This window comes from Podarcis melisellensis (genome assembly GCF_964234715.1).
Source record: "Podarcis melisellensis genome assembly, chromosome: 2".
NCBI classification, from domain to species: domain Eukaryota; kingdom Metazoa; phylum Chordata; class Lepidosauria; order Squamata; family Lacertidae; genus Podarcis; species Podarcis melisellensis.
The window spans coordinates 69,260,199-69,274,403 of record NC_138529.1 but is presented as its reverse complement, the minus strand read 5'-3'; positions in this window follow the sequence as shown (position 1 = coordinate 69,274,403).

Below are 14,205 nucleotides of genomic sequence, written 5' to 3'. Positions count from 1 at the left end.
AGACACGACTAAACGACTAAACAACAACATCTGGCTGGGTCACCCCAGCCACTCTGGGCAACTTCCAGCATATACAGAAACAAGAACAAAAATCATACATTAAAAACAACAAACAAGGATCAGTTTGAAAATGGATGGTGTAATGGATCCCTTCAATTGTGCCACAGGCCACTGGATGCCAGAATTACTGTTCATCCCAAGGCAACAGAGACTTTGCAGATGAGGAGTGTGTAGAAAGTAGCTTTGCCCAAAGATTTGACAAGATATCACTGCTCAAAATGAATGAAATTTCAAGGGATGTGTGTGAAACAGTGTGGAGCTCAGTGCTGCCTTTCAGGAGTTGGCTGACTCACCCTGGGAAAATGAGCCCTAGCAAATGTCAAAGCTGCCATAATGATCCCTAGCAAAAGGGTAACGACCTGCCCAACTCCAGGAAACTTAGTGAGCGACTGGCAGCAAAATAGCAGGACTCAGTTCTGTGAGAAATATGTGCACTTTGTAACCTCAAGGGGAAAGACCTAACAGAGCCAGGTATTTAGAGAGCCGAATTCTACATGCTGCATAACTGTCAGACCCAACCAACCCTTGGTTCATCTGGCTTGCAAGAAGGTATCAAAGCAGTCAGGGTTGGAGAAGCAATGGCAGGGTTGGGGGAGACAATGTTAGGAAGCCCCAGGCCCTGCTGACCCCAGCATATTGAAGCAGCTCCTGGAGAACAGAATAGAGGGTGCACGATGTTTGTAAAGCGTTAAGAGATGGTACAATGATGCTCAGGCAGCCATCTTTACCCAGAAACTCACTTTTGCTCCTTTTACTGAAGGAAAGAATTCTGCCCTTACGAGACTCTCGCCAATAATGGTGCATGGATTGCAAGAGACCACTCATTTTCAAACGACTTCTAGCTGGTTCCAAAGGAATTTGGTGAGCAATCAGTTTTATAAGCTAGGTGCAATAAATCATCTTGAACAGTGTTAGAGCAAGTATAAATATACAATATATGCAAATTCTCACACATCTTTGTGGCAAATCTATTACAGTAACTGTATACATCTTAACATGGTCTTTCTTTCTGGAGGCATTTTACGGTGATGTGCTAAGGTCCAGACACCAGATCATGTTATTCACACTTTTTAATGCTGCCACTTCGCTTCTGAAGGAAAAGCAGCCATGCAAGGCTCTGATCTAGTGCCACATTCCTGAACCAGATTTGCCCCCCCCTCCAGTTTTCCCACTGAAACCAGGACCACGGCTGTTAGGTGTCCCCAAAGTTGGCACATGTTGTTTTTCTGTTTTCTCAAAGGTCTTGTTTGATCTTCTAAAAAGCAAAGGCCAAAATCAAAGGAAGCCTAGGTGAATCCATAATCCTTGCATAGTCAATTAAAATGCCCCAAGTAAATTGGAGCATTGTATCTTGCTAAAAGTCGGGATGTTATTTATGACTAACAGCCAGAAAGCTATTTAGCTTGTGACTGAGTTATTATGTGGAGGAATTTTTTTAAAATGTAACTTCTTTAGAAGAACAAAAATGGTTTTCTTTTATTTTGTTAAGCATCTCATGTATCCACCCTTGAAAACTGTGTTTGCACATCTCCTGAACATGTTAAAAACTTCCAGAGGGCTAGTCACACTAGTCACTTGCAGCAAAAATAACAAGGAACACCGTAGTACCTTAAAGCCTAGGCTTGAGCTAGAGGCTCCATCATCTAATGGTTCTGTTCCTTCATCTGATGAAGTTCATCTTAGTCCATGAAATCTTATGCCACAATACATTTGTTAAGTCCTTGGTTTCCTAGATAAAAAAGAAAATCCATTCTGTGGATAGCCGGTAACATGGCAAGGACCAGGTTTCATGGTTCTCAACAGTCTACACAATGCTGAGAAAAATGGCTTCTTAACACTGAGTTTGTGGGAAGAATAAGAATGAATTCAAACCATCCATTTCTGAGCACTGCGTTTGTGATTTTCAGCCAGATCATGCTGAGTTTTCACTTGTGCTGCTATGTGCAGAACTGCCCAGTGCTGGAGCCATGAGCAGAAGTCAGCAGGGAGCAGATATCTGAATGCTATCGCCACTTATGTGAACAGATGGCTTCTCTGTGTGTCATCAGTGGGTCCCCCCCCCCAAGTTTTTAGTGCTCTTACAACAATACAAATACAATAACAATGAAACTTTGTGGAGTGGCACGAGCAGATTACAATCACACAATGTAAACTGAGTGAAAACAGCACAATGTGTACAAGACTCTACTGCAGCACTAAGACATCCGGGATTCGTAACCTAGCTGCTCTATAGGCGGGCATGGGGGCAGTATTATTGCTTCTGTTTATGTAGATAATAAATGAAAACCAAACCTTGTCAAAATGGTCCTGTTTAACCTGGCCTCTCACCACTCTTCAGTGTTTGGACAGGGCACAATCCCAAACTTTCCCTTCCATCTCAACATCCATGGCCCATTGGGGTGAGAAGCAATTTTGTGTGTCACCAATGTTTGCACAGAAGGTCTCCTCGCGTATCACACATTGCAGCTCAAAAGTCAACATACCCTGGTCAAATGGCCAGCCTGTGATGTGCAGAAATAGTTGTGGGAACAGGCCCTGAAAGAGCAATCCTTTGCCTGTCTTCCTTACTTTTGCTTCCCGTGCTGACATTTTGCAGTGACTAACTATTAACGCATCCTGTTTGATTCTGCTTGTTGTCACCATCCCACGCAGCACATCTTAGAGGTGTCAGCTAGGATAAAGATGCTTAGGTTCATCTGGTCTCAGCTCATAAAACCAAAGCCATGGTGGGCAGGAATCAAGCTGTGCACATAGCACTCCTTCCCAAAGGTCTCTCTGATGGATCACAGCACAGCCACCAGCCCATAAGCCCAATTCCCTCCAGCAGATGCCATCTCCGTATTGATTCACCAGAGCCATTTAAGCTCAGACCCCAAGTCCCCCCCACCAAGTTATGGAAAGGTTGGCCCTTCCCAACTCCCGGCCCTGCAACATGGTTCATCATACAAAACCCTCCGTCCGCCACCCTTCTCCTATGCCTCTGTCAGTTACTTCTCCTTGCATGTTCCCGCTGTTGGAAATGTGTTTTTCCATCTTTGATTCTAAGCCTCCACCATGACCTCATGGCTTTGCTGCACAGAAAGAGCTCTGGACTTGCAAGAGAAAGGGGCCAGAAAGATGCCAGAACCAGGCAAGCTGCGTGTAAACTTATCCCCCAGAGACCGGTTAGGAGACTGATTTAATTAACACAAGCAGCACATTAAGAGCGGCCAAGCAGTGTTCCCAGGTTGACACTCTCCAGACACCCTTTTGTCAGGAGAGCTCTGGCTGTCATCACCAGAACCAAATGCTCTTCTGACATGGCCTGGCTACCCCCTCGCTGGGGAGGAAAGCCTATCCAGACACACAGGCTGCATTCAGCTCAAACCCAGGTCTCAGTGCTCTTGCTTGACCCATGGGGATGACTTATACATCTTTGACACCATCTTGAAGAGCCTCTGACTCCATAGGGGGAAAAAAAGGCATTGACCAATGTTCAGCTAGACTCTATGTGCAAAGGCCTAAGATGCCATAATGGGGCCTTGATTACCCGAACCTGAATGTGATTGCCTTATGTCAGGGATAGCCAATTTGGTGCCTTCTTTGAGTTCTTGAACTCTCTCATCAGTCCCGGCCAGTATGGCCAAGGGCCAGGGATGATGGGAGTTTTAGTCCAACAACATCTGAAAGGCAACAGGTTGGCTACTCCAACTTATAGTATCAGGATAGTCAAGAACTCTGGGAATTGGGCAACCTCTCATTTTCCAATGAGAGAGGATATCACCAGCATGGAGGGAAACAGGATGCAATGCCTTTTGATCCCATTGGCACTGCTTCCCTGAGTGAAACCACTTAGGGAGCAGCTCTGGCCCAGTCAAAGCCAACAGGTAAGATGCCACCTGCCACCTGGCAGCCACTGCTTTCTTTTGCAAGCCCTGCATGGTGCTTTCAAAGCCCCCCTTGCTTGGAGTCCACACACACACACACACACCCCTCAAATTTGACCCACAAGGCTAGGATCCAATAAGGATCTGGCCCACACAGCCTAAAAGGGGTTCCCTGCTCAAGGTTTTCAGAGTTTCAGACAGAGCTTTTCCCAGCTGCTTATGCCACACATTGAACCCTGGAACTTATCCATGGAAAGGATATGCCAAACAGCTGAGCTTGTCCAGGATATAGATAAAATTTCTTGTTATGTATTGATTTTGAGTGGATCCAGCAGCTCCACAAAAAAGGTCACTGAGGTTAAGTATCTAATTTCATAAACAACCGAATGTCTGACCACCAGCTCCATTTGTTGCCTCTGTTTCACTACCTGTGATTTTGAGATACCTCCCTGCCTTAGCCTGGGGCTATCTGCCAATAATTAATTGTTTGCATCTCATCAGCTCCCCACCCTGTCCTGCAAACTGCCATGCCAGGAATGCAGCACTCAGGATAAAGCACAAAGCCCACTTCTGCGCACACACGTTATCCTCTGGAATGCTACATTCCTGGCACAGAATGTGTGACACGGTGAGCTGGCTCAGCGCATCACGCTGACAGAACTGCAGGGGTCATGGCTGGTGCGCTAGTAACTGCCTCTGTCACCAGGTGTGGTGTGAAGGCAATATGGAAAGTGGTTAAGTAGGTGAGAAGTAGCTGGGGAGGGGAGGACTGTGGAAAATATAGCCACTTGCATTTCTGAAGCCGTGCACAATTTGATCCGAGTCCACCATACACAATTTGATTTCCCTTGACATACCTATGCCCCTCCATTTTCGCCATGCTGTGCCTTAAGAACATAAGGAGAGCATGCTGGATCAGGCCAGTGGCCCATCTACTCCAATATCTACCCTCACAGTAGCCAACCAGATGCATGTGGGAAACCAGCAAGCGGGACCTGAGCGCAAGAGCCCTCTGCCCTCCTGTGGCTTCCATCAACTGACCTTGAGAAGCACTACTGCCTCCAACCATGGAGGCAGAACATAGTCCTTTTGGCTAGTAGCCACCAGTAGCCTTATTTTGACATCCATTAGTCCAGTCATCTTTAAAGCCATCTGGGTTGGTGGCTATCACTGCCTCCTGTGGGAGCAAGTTCCATAGTTCAACTATGCGCTGCAAGGAGAGGAGGTGGAAAATGGACCTTCCGGAATATCACTTCAGCCAGTTGCCAAACAAGTGGGAACCCTGGCTGTGAAATCCTTGCGATAAGAAAATGCCCAATTCTGCTTTTTTTTAAAAAAAAAGTGTTCATTTTAGGATAAGGATGAATTAAGTAAGCCAATGAAAAAGCCAACACTTATTCATAATGTTTGTTTGTTTGGAGCCCAGATCCCGAGTTCACGATTGCTCAGCATTGACTTGTCCTATTGTGTTCTACTGAACAGACGCTGCAGCTCCAAGGGGCCCTTCACTTTGACGTCACGCATATATTTCAGATGACTTCTTTAATGTGCACCACACAGGCAGTTCTGTCCATTCACATTTGGGATTTGGGGCCTGGTCCAAGGGCCAGAAAAATGATTGGACCAGTTCTGACTGACTTCACTGGAATGCTCTGGGCCAGCCCTTTGGCGGGATGCAGAGGACGTGTGGTGCTTAATTGAGGCTGTTATTGGTTTGGGGGGATTCATGTTAAAATGCAAGAATTGTCTAAGCAGAGCGAAGGGCAGCAGCTGCACAAATATAACCTATATGGAATAATTGATCTGCTGGATTGTGCAGCTGGCTTTCTTTGTGAGCCGATCCAAAGTTCTCAAATTTACTCATTATTCCAAAAAATCACTGGCAAAATTCTTTGTGCGAGTCTCCCCCAGGAATTCTTTCGTGAATGTCTGAAGTGCACGCTGCTTCAGTTACACACATATCCGGTTACACACATCTTGGCTGGAACTATCTAAACACAACACAAATTCCAAATACTACAACGCGACGTTACAATCTGAAATTCATTTCCGCAGAACTGTTAATCTTCACCTTCTATTGAAAAAGCTCAGTTGCAAGAACTGAGGCAAATATACTGTGGCAAGGCCTGAAGTTGTCCGCTTTGGCTTTCTGACAGGGAAACCCTCCACCAAAGCTCTTCCTGCGAATTGAGGCCAGCACAGGTGAGGCCTGCTTCTGTGGATCTGGCAGGCCTGAAAGACCCACAGGTGGCAAGCAGAAAGGCTGTGGTGATGCTGGGCAGGAGAATCCATAGACTCTGTTTTATCTTAAAGAAGGGATGGGGAATCTGTGGCCTTCCAGATGTTGCTGGAATCCAACAGGTATGGCCCAAGGTGATTTGGAAACTGAGGGGAAACACAAGATTGTGCCTCCTCCACTAGGGGTGAGTGAAATCTACATCAGGAACAAGTGGGGAATCAAATCAACCTTACCCAATGGTCGAACCTTTCGAGGGAAAGGGATCCGCCCTGAATCACACTGTTTAGGTGCAGAGCCCAAAAGACCTCAGATGGCAGCCCTTGCCATTTCCTCCCTGGGGTTGGGAGGAGACCAGCAGTGCCTCATATTCACCAAGAGGCTGCTGCAGAGGTGGCATTATGGGAGGTTGCTGAGAAATGCACAGCAGCAACAGTGATGGGTGATGCACTCCTTGGAGGCCGGATCTGCTGCCCCTGTGGGTCCTGCCACCCAAGACAGTTGCCTCATGGGTTGGCCAGCCCTGGACACCAAATCCCATCACTCCTGACCACTGGCCTTGCTGGCTGGGGTTCATGGGAGTTGGAGTCTAACAACACTTGGAGAAGGGCTATAAATCCTGGTTATGGACATAAGGAGGAGACCCCATTCTAGCTCTAGACCTTCTCCAGGCAGTGCTCAGAAGAGTGAAAACCAAACCAAGGCACTGGGACTTGGTTTGTCCTACAACTGGCTTCTCTGCATGGCTTTTTGAAATAGTACATGTGGCTATTTTCAGAGAGCCTGAGACTGACTCCTAGTCAAATTTCAGGACGGACCCAAGACCAAGCCACACTCAGACTGAGTTAAGAAGAACTCCTGCCTCAAAAGCAATTGAAAACCAAATGGAGCAGTGGGCTTTGGATCAGGTGGTCAACCTGGCTAACTAGGGCCAAGAGGACCAGCACACACAGAGTATATTCTCCAACACATCACGGTGAAAAACCGGGACAACATCTTTCAGGGCCACAGTCCCACATTAGTCTCGTCACCTGCGTGAAATCGCAGCCCCCAAAAGCGCTTTTTGGGGGGGTGAGATGTACAGAATCACACAGGATTGTGGTGCCCAAAATGGCCCCTGTGCTCTGGGGGGGGGGGAACGGGATGTCCCGGTTTTACCAGCACAGTTGAGGGGTAGAACAAGTTTTTGGGTAGAATGTGCTTTAAGCAAAAGGCTGGCTTTGGATGGCCTCCAAACTGAGCAAAGCTAAGGGGATACAACAACCCTGAAAGCCAGGGTGCCTCTTCGACTCTCTTCTGATGCACCTTGGGGCTCCTTCCAGCCTTACTGGCAGCAAACCAGCATTGTGAAACTCCCCCCTTTACAGCTACAGCAATAATAATAAATAATAATAATCTGCAGCAGCTCCAGTATGAATCACCAAGAGAGCTGGAAAGGGGGTGGGAATTCATCCGGGCAGCTTTGCGTGTCATGTGCAAAAAAATCACAGCCTAACCCTTTACTTACTTACTTACTTACTTACTTACTTGGAGAAAAATGCTGTGAGGTCATTTGCAAAAGCAGCCCTTTCAAAGAGTTATATTTGGGGCTCCTTTCTGTGGCCATGGTTACTGTGCGCCACGCTCTCACTTTGCCTCAGTGGCATTAAGGCCTTGGCTGGGGTTCCAGGAGAAGAGGAGGGGCCTGCATTTCCTGCTCTCCCTTGCAAATCACCTCATTCTTGGGGGCTTCTAAATGACTGCAGCAGCACACCGACTCGCACAAAAGCAGGCCTGCCCTCTCTGTCAAAGACATCAAGCTAGGAAGCTGGGAATGAGAAATAAAGAGAGTTTCCAAGAAGCACATGCGCACATGTCGGCCTCCCCACAGGGTGTCTGCCGCATTCCACGCTTGCGCCTGTCAAAAACCCTAAGCATGCCCTAATCGCCCCGCTCCTGGCAGCTTGTCCCAGAAATCAGAATTAATCAGGTTGTTAGACTCCAGGCGTACTTTCACTTCTTCGGGACACAGATTCTGCAAATGGAAAGTTTTATGTGCAACGCTTTATTTCTGTTTTTCTTCTCTTCCTTCCTAATTCACAGAAGAGCCCAAAGCTTGATTCCTTCACTTTCTACGACGGTAGAGGAGAAGCCTCAGAACCACTTCCAAATTGCAGTACTCCCATTAGGGGAAATCAGGGAAGGATTGCTAGAGTAGGGTTACCAGACGTCCCCGGTTCCAGAGGACAGTCCCTGGATTTGCAAATCTGTTTCCAGATAAATTCCATCCCCAGAATGTCCCCAGATTTGCAAATCTTTCCCCTGGAAATGTGGCAGTGGCAGCAGCAGCCTGGAGCCAGCCCGCTGCTGCCCGCTATTTTTCCTCACCAGAAGTCCCCATATGATGTGTCTTGTGTGCAAGGGGAAATGGTGGGCGCCATGGCAGCGAGCAGCTCCTGAACCCAGCCAGAACCAACTGCACTACCAGGCTGGCTGTGGGCTACTGGCTGCTGCTGCCGCCGCCACTGCCAAAGGGGAACCTGGGATGTCCGGCGCTACAGATCTCCTGCACCCTACCCCCTTTGTTTTGACTGATTAGGAGAGGCTCGGGAGTTGCGGCCGGCCGGCCGTTGCCCAGTTTTTAAAAAACTCTGCGCATTTTTGTTTCACAGGGTGCGAAAGAAGGGCTTTGCACCTTTATACAATATGCATGTGTGCTTTGGCCCAGGGTCTTTTGCCTCACCATCTCCACTACTGACTCCCTGTTGCTACTCAGCTTCAAAAAAAAAAAAAAAAGGGTCCCCGGATTCATTGAAAAGAATCTGATAACCATATGCTAGCGGGTTAATTAAGATATATCCTGCAATTCCTGCACTTGGTCAGTGGATGGACTAGTTCAGCAGAGAGGGGGACCTCCAGCCCATGGTCCTAATTCGCCCCACCTGGTCTCCCCATTTGTCCATTTAGCACAAACCACTTGCCACATAACATGTGACATCAGGTGCAGGGCAGGTAAAGCTGCAGCGCCAGATTCAAAGAGAAGAATCAAGAGCTTATTCCAAGCAGACAACACAACACTGTTTACTCTGACTCCAGTGCACTCCCACCACTGGTGTCTGAAGCCGAGTACCCATGACACTAGTCACAACCCACAGGTTTCTTGTAGTCTTATAAAGAAATATGGCCGTTTGATGCATTTGCCCTCAAACAAGCTTCCATCTGATTTTGGGGGGAAACATAAGCCGCAATGAAGCTGAGGTGTGTACATTTGAGACAGCCATTGCACATGTGCAGATACCCACTTCACTGACTAGGAGTTTTGGGGGTGCAGCCATGGGGAAACAAGGAGGTGCACATCAGGTGAACACAGCACCCACCAAAAAACCTCTCTTGAGTAGCTGGGAACTATCAGGATAGGCCTGTGGTGTGGTTGGAGTGGAAGCAGGGAGAGTACAGGGTTCCTCCCCCTAATTTTCTGTTTCCCACCCCTTCTCCCCCTTTGGCATTCTCCCCTCTCCCCAAGCCACGCCCCTAACCAGCCCAGCTCTACCCCCTACCTGAGTGTTTCTGCCTGTCCGGAATGTGTGCTTGAACTCTGACAATGCGCTTTGCTTATGTGTGGTCATGTAGAGAAAACAGCTTAGTGTACAGAGCAGAATTTAGATGATTTGATGTCCTGCCCACTAGTAGTCACTGGCAGGAAGAAGAAGAAGATCGTTTTATGACAAGTCCAGTTGTGAGCCAGACTGAAGCCCCCAGTGATGTTAACAAGAACGCCATGAGGGTTTATCACCCTCTCTTATCCCCATGCTCCTCCCCATACCCTGCAGGAGCTCTAAAGCACCCCCTCCTTTCCCTCCCATCTGCTAATTGGGCTGCTGGCTAAAGTGATGGCCGACGGTTGGAGGTCTCCTCTGACCCCTTGCACTGACACCAACCCCTCTGGCAGAAGCAGACTGTCCAGCTCTAGGTATGGTGCGTGAAGAATGTGGAGCCAGAGTCAGAACGAAATGGAGATGAGGAGATAAGAGGGCTGAGCTGCTCTCTGGAAGGATCTCAAGTGCAGGCAGTTGCCTTAGTAATCTGATGGGCAGCAAGGAACTTGGGACATCTGTTAAGAGTTCAGCAGTATCTTCCTCCATGCTCAGCCTGGGCCCATGTGTAAATAAATCCTCAATCACAAAACACCAACAAGGCTCCAATGACCTCACTGCAAGGAGACAGAACATGAGTCTACCCTGGCTCCATGGTGCTCTCTCTGCTTGGCGAATTGATGTCACAATGGAAGAGCTAACATTTTGGCCAGAGCATGATAATCCAACAAGACCATTCATTTGGACTGTATCAGTAATGCTGATTTAAGGCACTGTTTTTTTGTTTTCTTTCAGATTTAATATTGTGCTTGTGGTTCTAATATATCTTGTACATTACCTCACCCAGGGACCTTCAAGTAAAGGGCAGGCTACAAAGAGATAAATAACCGATAGAAAATGAGCAAGGTCCCAACTGAAGAAGAATGGCAACTTAAGCTAACAGACTATGTGCAGCTTGCAGACTTAACATATAGACTAAGAAAAAGAAGAATATACGTTTAGAGAAGATTGGAAAACATTTATTGAATATATGGGGGGGTTGTGTATACCTGAAAACGTTGGCAGCATTAAGATAAATTCAACAATGTAAATAAGTTTTGATGGATGCAATAATGGAATACTGTTTTTGTAAAATATGCAGGGATTCACAATATGCAAAACGAACCATGGAAACAGAAGAAAGGAAGACATTGATATTTGAAGGATGTTTAAATGAGTATTTTAAATTGTAAAACAGAAAAATTAATTACACACACACACACGTGTGTGTGTGTGTGTGTGTGTGTGTGTGTGTGTATCCCCAATCAGAAACAAAGCTGCTCAATCCAATGCATATCTACCAGGTTGGACAATAGAATGATGGTGGTGGGTAGCTGCACTTCTTTTGAGCCCCAGGACTTGTTGCATTAGCAGGCAAGTGTGCTCCAGCATTAGGCAGTGTGTGGTGATTGAGATGGAAATGTGCAGAAGCCTCTCGTGGAAGCCTCTCATGGAAGCCTCTCGTGACGTTCTTCCCAGTAGCTTTGTATCAGTGGGTAGAGGCCAGCGGGTGGGAAGAGATGTACACTGAAACACATGTACTTCCCTTCTCCGAGTCAGACCATTGGTCCATCTCACTTGGCATTGTCTACATTAAGGTTACCAATAGGGCTCAGCATGCAGACATCATTCCAGACAGGACAAACTGTCCCTTGTTCAAAGCCCTTGTTTCACGAGCAGCAGCAGCAGCAGCAGCAGCAGCAGCAGCATCCCACTCTTCTAACCTTAGGCATCGCAAGCACAAAGGCCACTGTTACAATAATAGACTCCTCATGTCTGCAGCGTTAGATCAAAGGTCTCCCTCCCGCTCTGCTGGTAGCGTTCTAAAGGTTAAGACTTCAAGGGAAGATTGAGTTCTAAATTTGAACTCATGTACGGGACAAACCTGCAGAGTTGCCTCCACTTATTACTACTAGCCGAGGAAAAACGTGCTCTCCCCCACTCAAAAACAAAACAAAAAATACGTGTAACGAATGTTTGCTGAGAAAATGAAACATGAGTTCTGAACCAACAGTGACTTTTACAGATAAAGAGCTTTCGACAACTTGTTCCCTCTTAGTCATCATGGCAGTCATTTTAAGGTTTTCATCCTAACGCACAAATGTTATTTTCAGTCTTAGGGCCAAACTATATGTAATGTCAACAATGTGGTTTGCCCAGATGTTCATGCTTTTTCCTTCAAATCAAATTAGACTGTGTTCCTCATCCAGACTGAGAAGGGGAAACTGCACCTGCTGCAGGGGGGACTTTCATTCATACCCCACCCCACTCCCGGTCCAGTTCTGGATAAGCACCCCCACAGCTGCTATTTGTGAAAGAAAAACCCTGCACTTTAACGCCAACCATGTTATCAATGTAATGTGTAGTTTGACCTTTGCATACCTGTGGAAATCTAGACTTTCCTTCAAAGTGGTTTTCTCAAATTCCATTGCTTACATTTTGCTTGTTGGTAGTGTGGTTTTGTTGACTATCCATTGTGTTTTCCCCTCTGTGAATGAAATCATGGGCTCCTTCCTTCCTCATTTATTTTGCAACACACCATTGATGCAAAAATGGTGCGTGGGTGGTGGATTTATACATCATTTAGCTTTATTAGTGGTTCTGGAATGCTTCCCCTATGCTACCTCATTACTGCCATCTTGCTCTGTAATGCAACGAAAGTGGGACTGCCCTGCCCCCTGGAACTTTGTGGTATGGAAACTTAAAGGATTTCACTCAGCAGGAAGCTACAGAACATGGATTGATCGGCAAGGAAGCAAGATGTCTGCCTGAAACCTTTTGCAGGAGCAAACAGTGCCAAAAACTGGATCACATATAACCACCCCAACAGCATCGTGAGCGCAAATCACCACAAATGCACAATAAACAGCATGTCTGGGGAACTCCTCCAAAGCCACAACTATATACCATTGCATATTGCCATCAGGACTATGGGGAGGAGGAAGAGGAGGAAGAGGATCTCAGCGAGGGGTGTAGCACACCAGGGAAAGCAGGGGATGGGATAGTAAGTAAGTACTCACAGAGTGATGAAGAATGGTGAAGGCATAGAAGTCAATGCACAGGAACCAGAGCAGCAGAACCCATTGCCAGAGGGGCCCCAGTCTCCACAAACACGGTGGGCTCTGAGGCATAGGGAGCAGCAGGAGTGGAACTCCAGGAGGCTGAGGCAGGCAAAGGCTGCCAGGTGGGGCTCGCTAGCTCTGGGAGGAGGTGTGTTATTCATCAGTTGGAATAGGCTTGGAACAGGTGAAGGTCGCATGCCTCATCAAGCCAGATGCTGCTATCAACATGTAAAGTACAAAAAGCAAGCAGAGCTGAGGTGCTGTGTCTGCTCAACTGCCCGTGTTGATGGGCCTCAGCTTGGATGGTACAGGATCTCTGCAGGACTTTGCTTTGGTTTGGACACTGGAGATGTGGATTGACCCTGGAAAAGGGGATTGGTGGAATGACTTGCTGCCAGGTAGGCCAGGGGTTAAGGACAATCACCTGTTGAATGCTCCCCTAGGTAATCCATTAGACATTAAATACTGGAACCAAGTATCACATTTGGTAACTATACACAGCTAATATCAGAAGGTTGGGTTTGATATTTCAAGTCTGAGGAATATTCAACATCAAAATGTGCAGAGGAGAAATTGGCAGGCCCATTTCAGCATTATTTGCCCTGTTTGATGGGCCGTTTGTGTGTGTTTTTAGAGCTCCGGTGTGAGAAATCACATGATTTGCAACAGCCTCTCCTTTTATTAAAACCAGATGCCTTGAGCCCCTTTGTGGTTGTGGAGGGAGGTTAAGAAGCCAGCCCTTTTGGATTTGTTACCACAAACACTGAAGATGAAGTTTAGGGGTGGGAAAAGGTTGCTACATCCCAATTTCAAGGCTCTCCGCTGTCAGTCACGAGGCTTGTGATGTTTCAAGCAAGTGCAGGTACTGCCTTTTGTAATTCTCTTTGAGAAGCCAGGGCCTAAGGCGCTTTTCGACTCGAGCCACAACTTTGCAGTGAGCTGGAGCGATGTGTTGCTGTAACTTCAAAGAATCTATTGATCCAGGTGGAGCGAGCGTAGACTGTGCCAGCACTTTGTAATTCTGTTTGACTCCCCCCGCCCTCCCCAAGGCAGAAGTAATAGTTGCGGAGTGGGAGCTGCAGAGGAAGGAAGGAGAGCCAAGCTGTTATAAACAAGGGAATGAGGACTCAGAACTCCTGGAGCCTATTTTCGTCTCCTGGTGAGGAGGTGGTAGAGATTAGTGGCTAGAACGTGGAGAATTGGACTCGGCAAAGGCAGGCTTGTGTTCTCTTGCCAGCTCTTGCAGCTTACAGAAATCCATGGATACTAGTCCAGGGTCTAGAAAATAGCATTCTCAATTGCCCAGGATGGGTAAAGGACAACTCAATTCCCACCTCCTGTTCCACATGAAGTAAACACCGGGTTAGAGT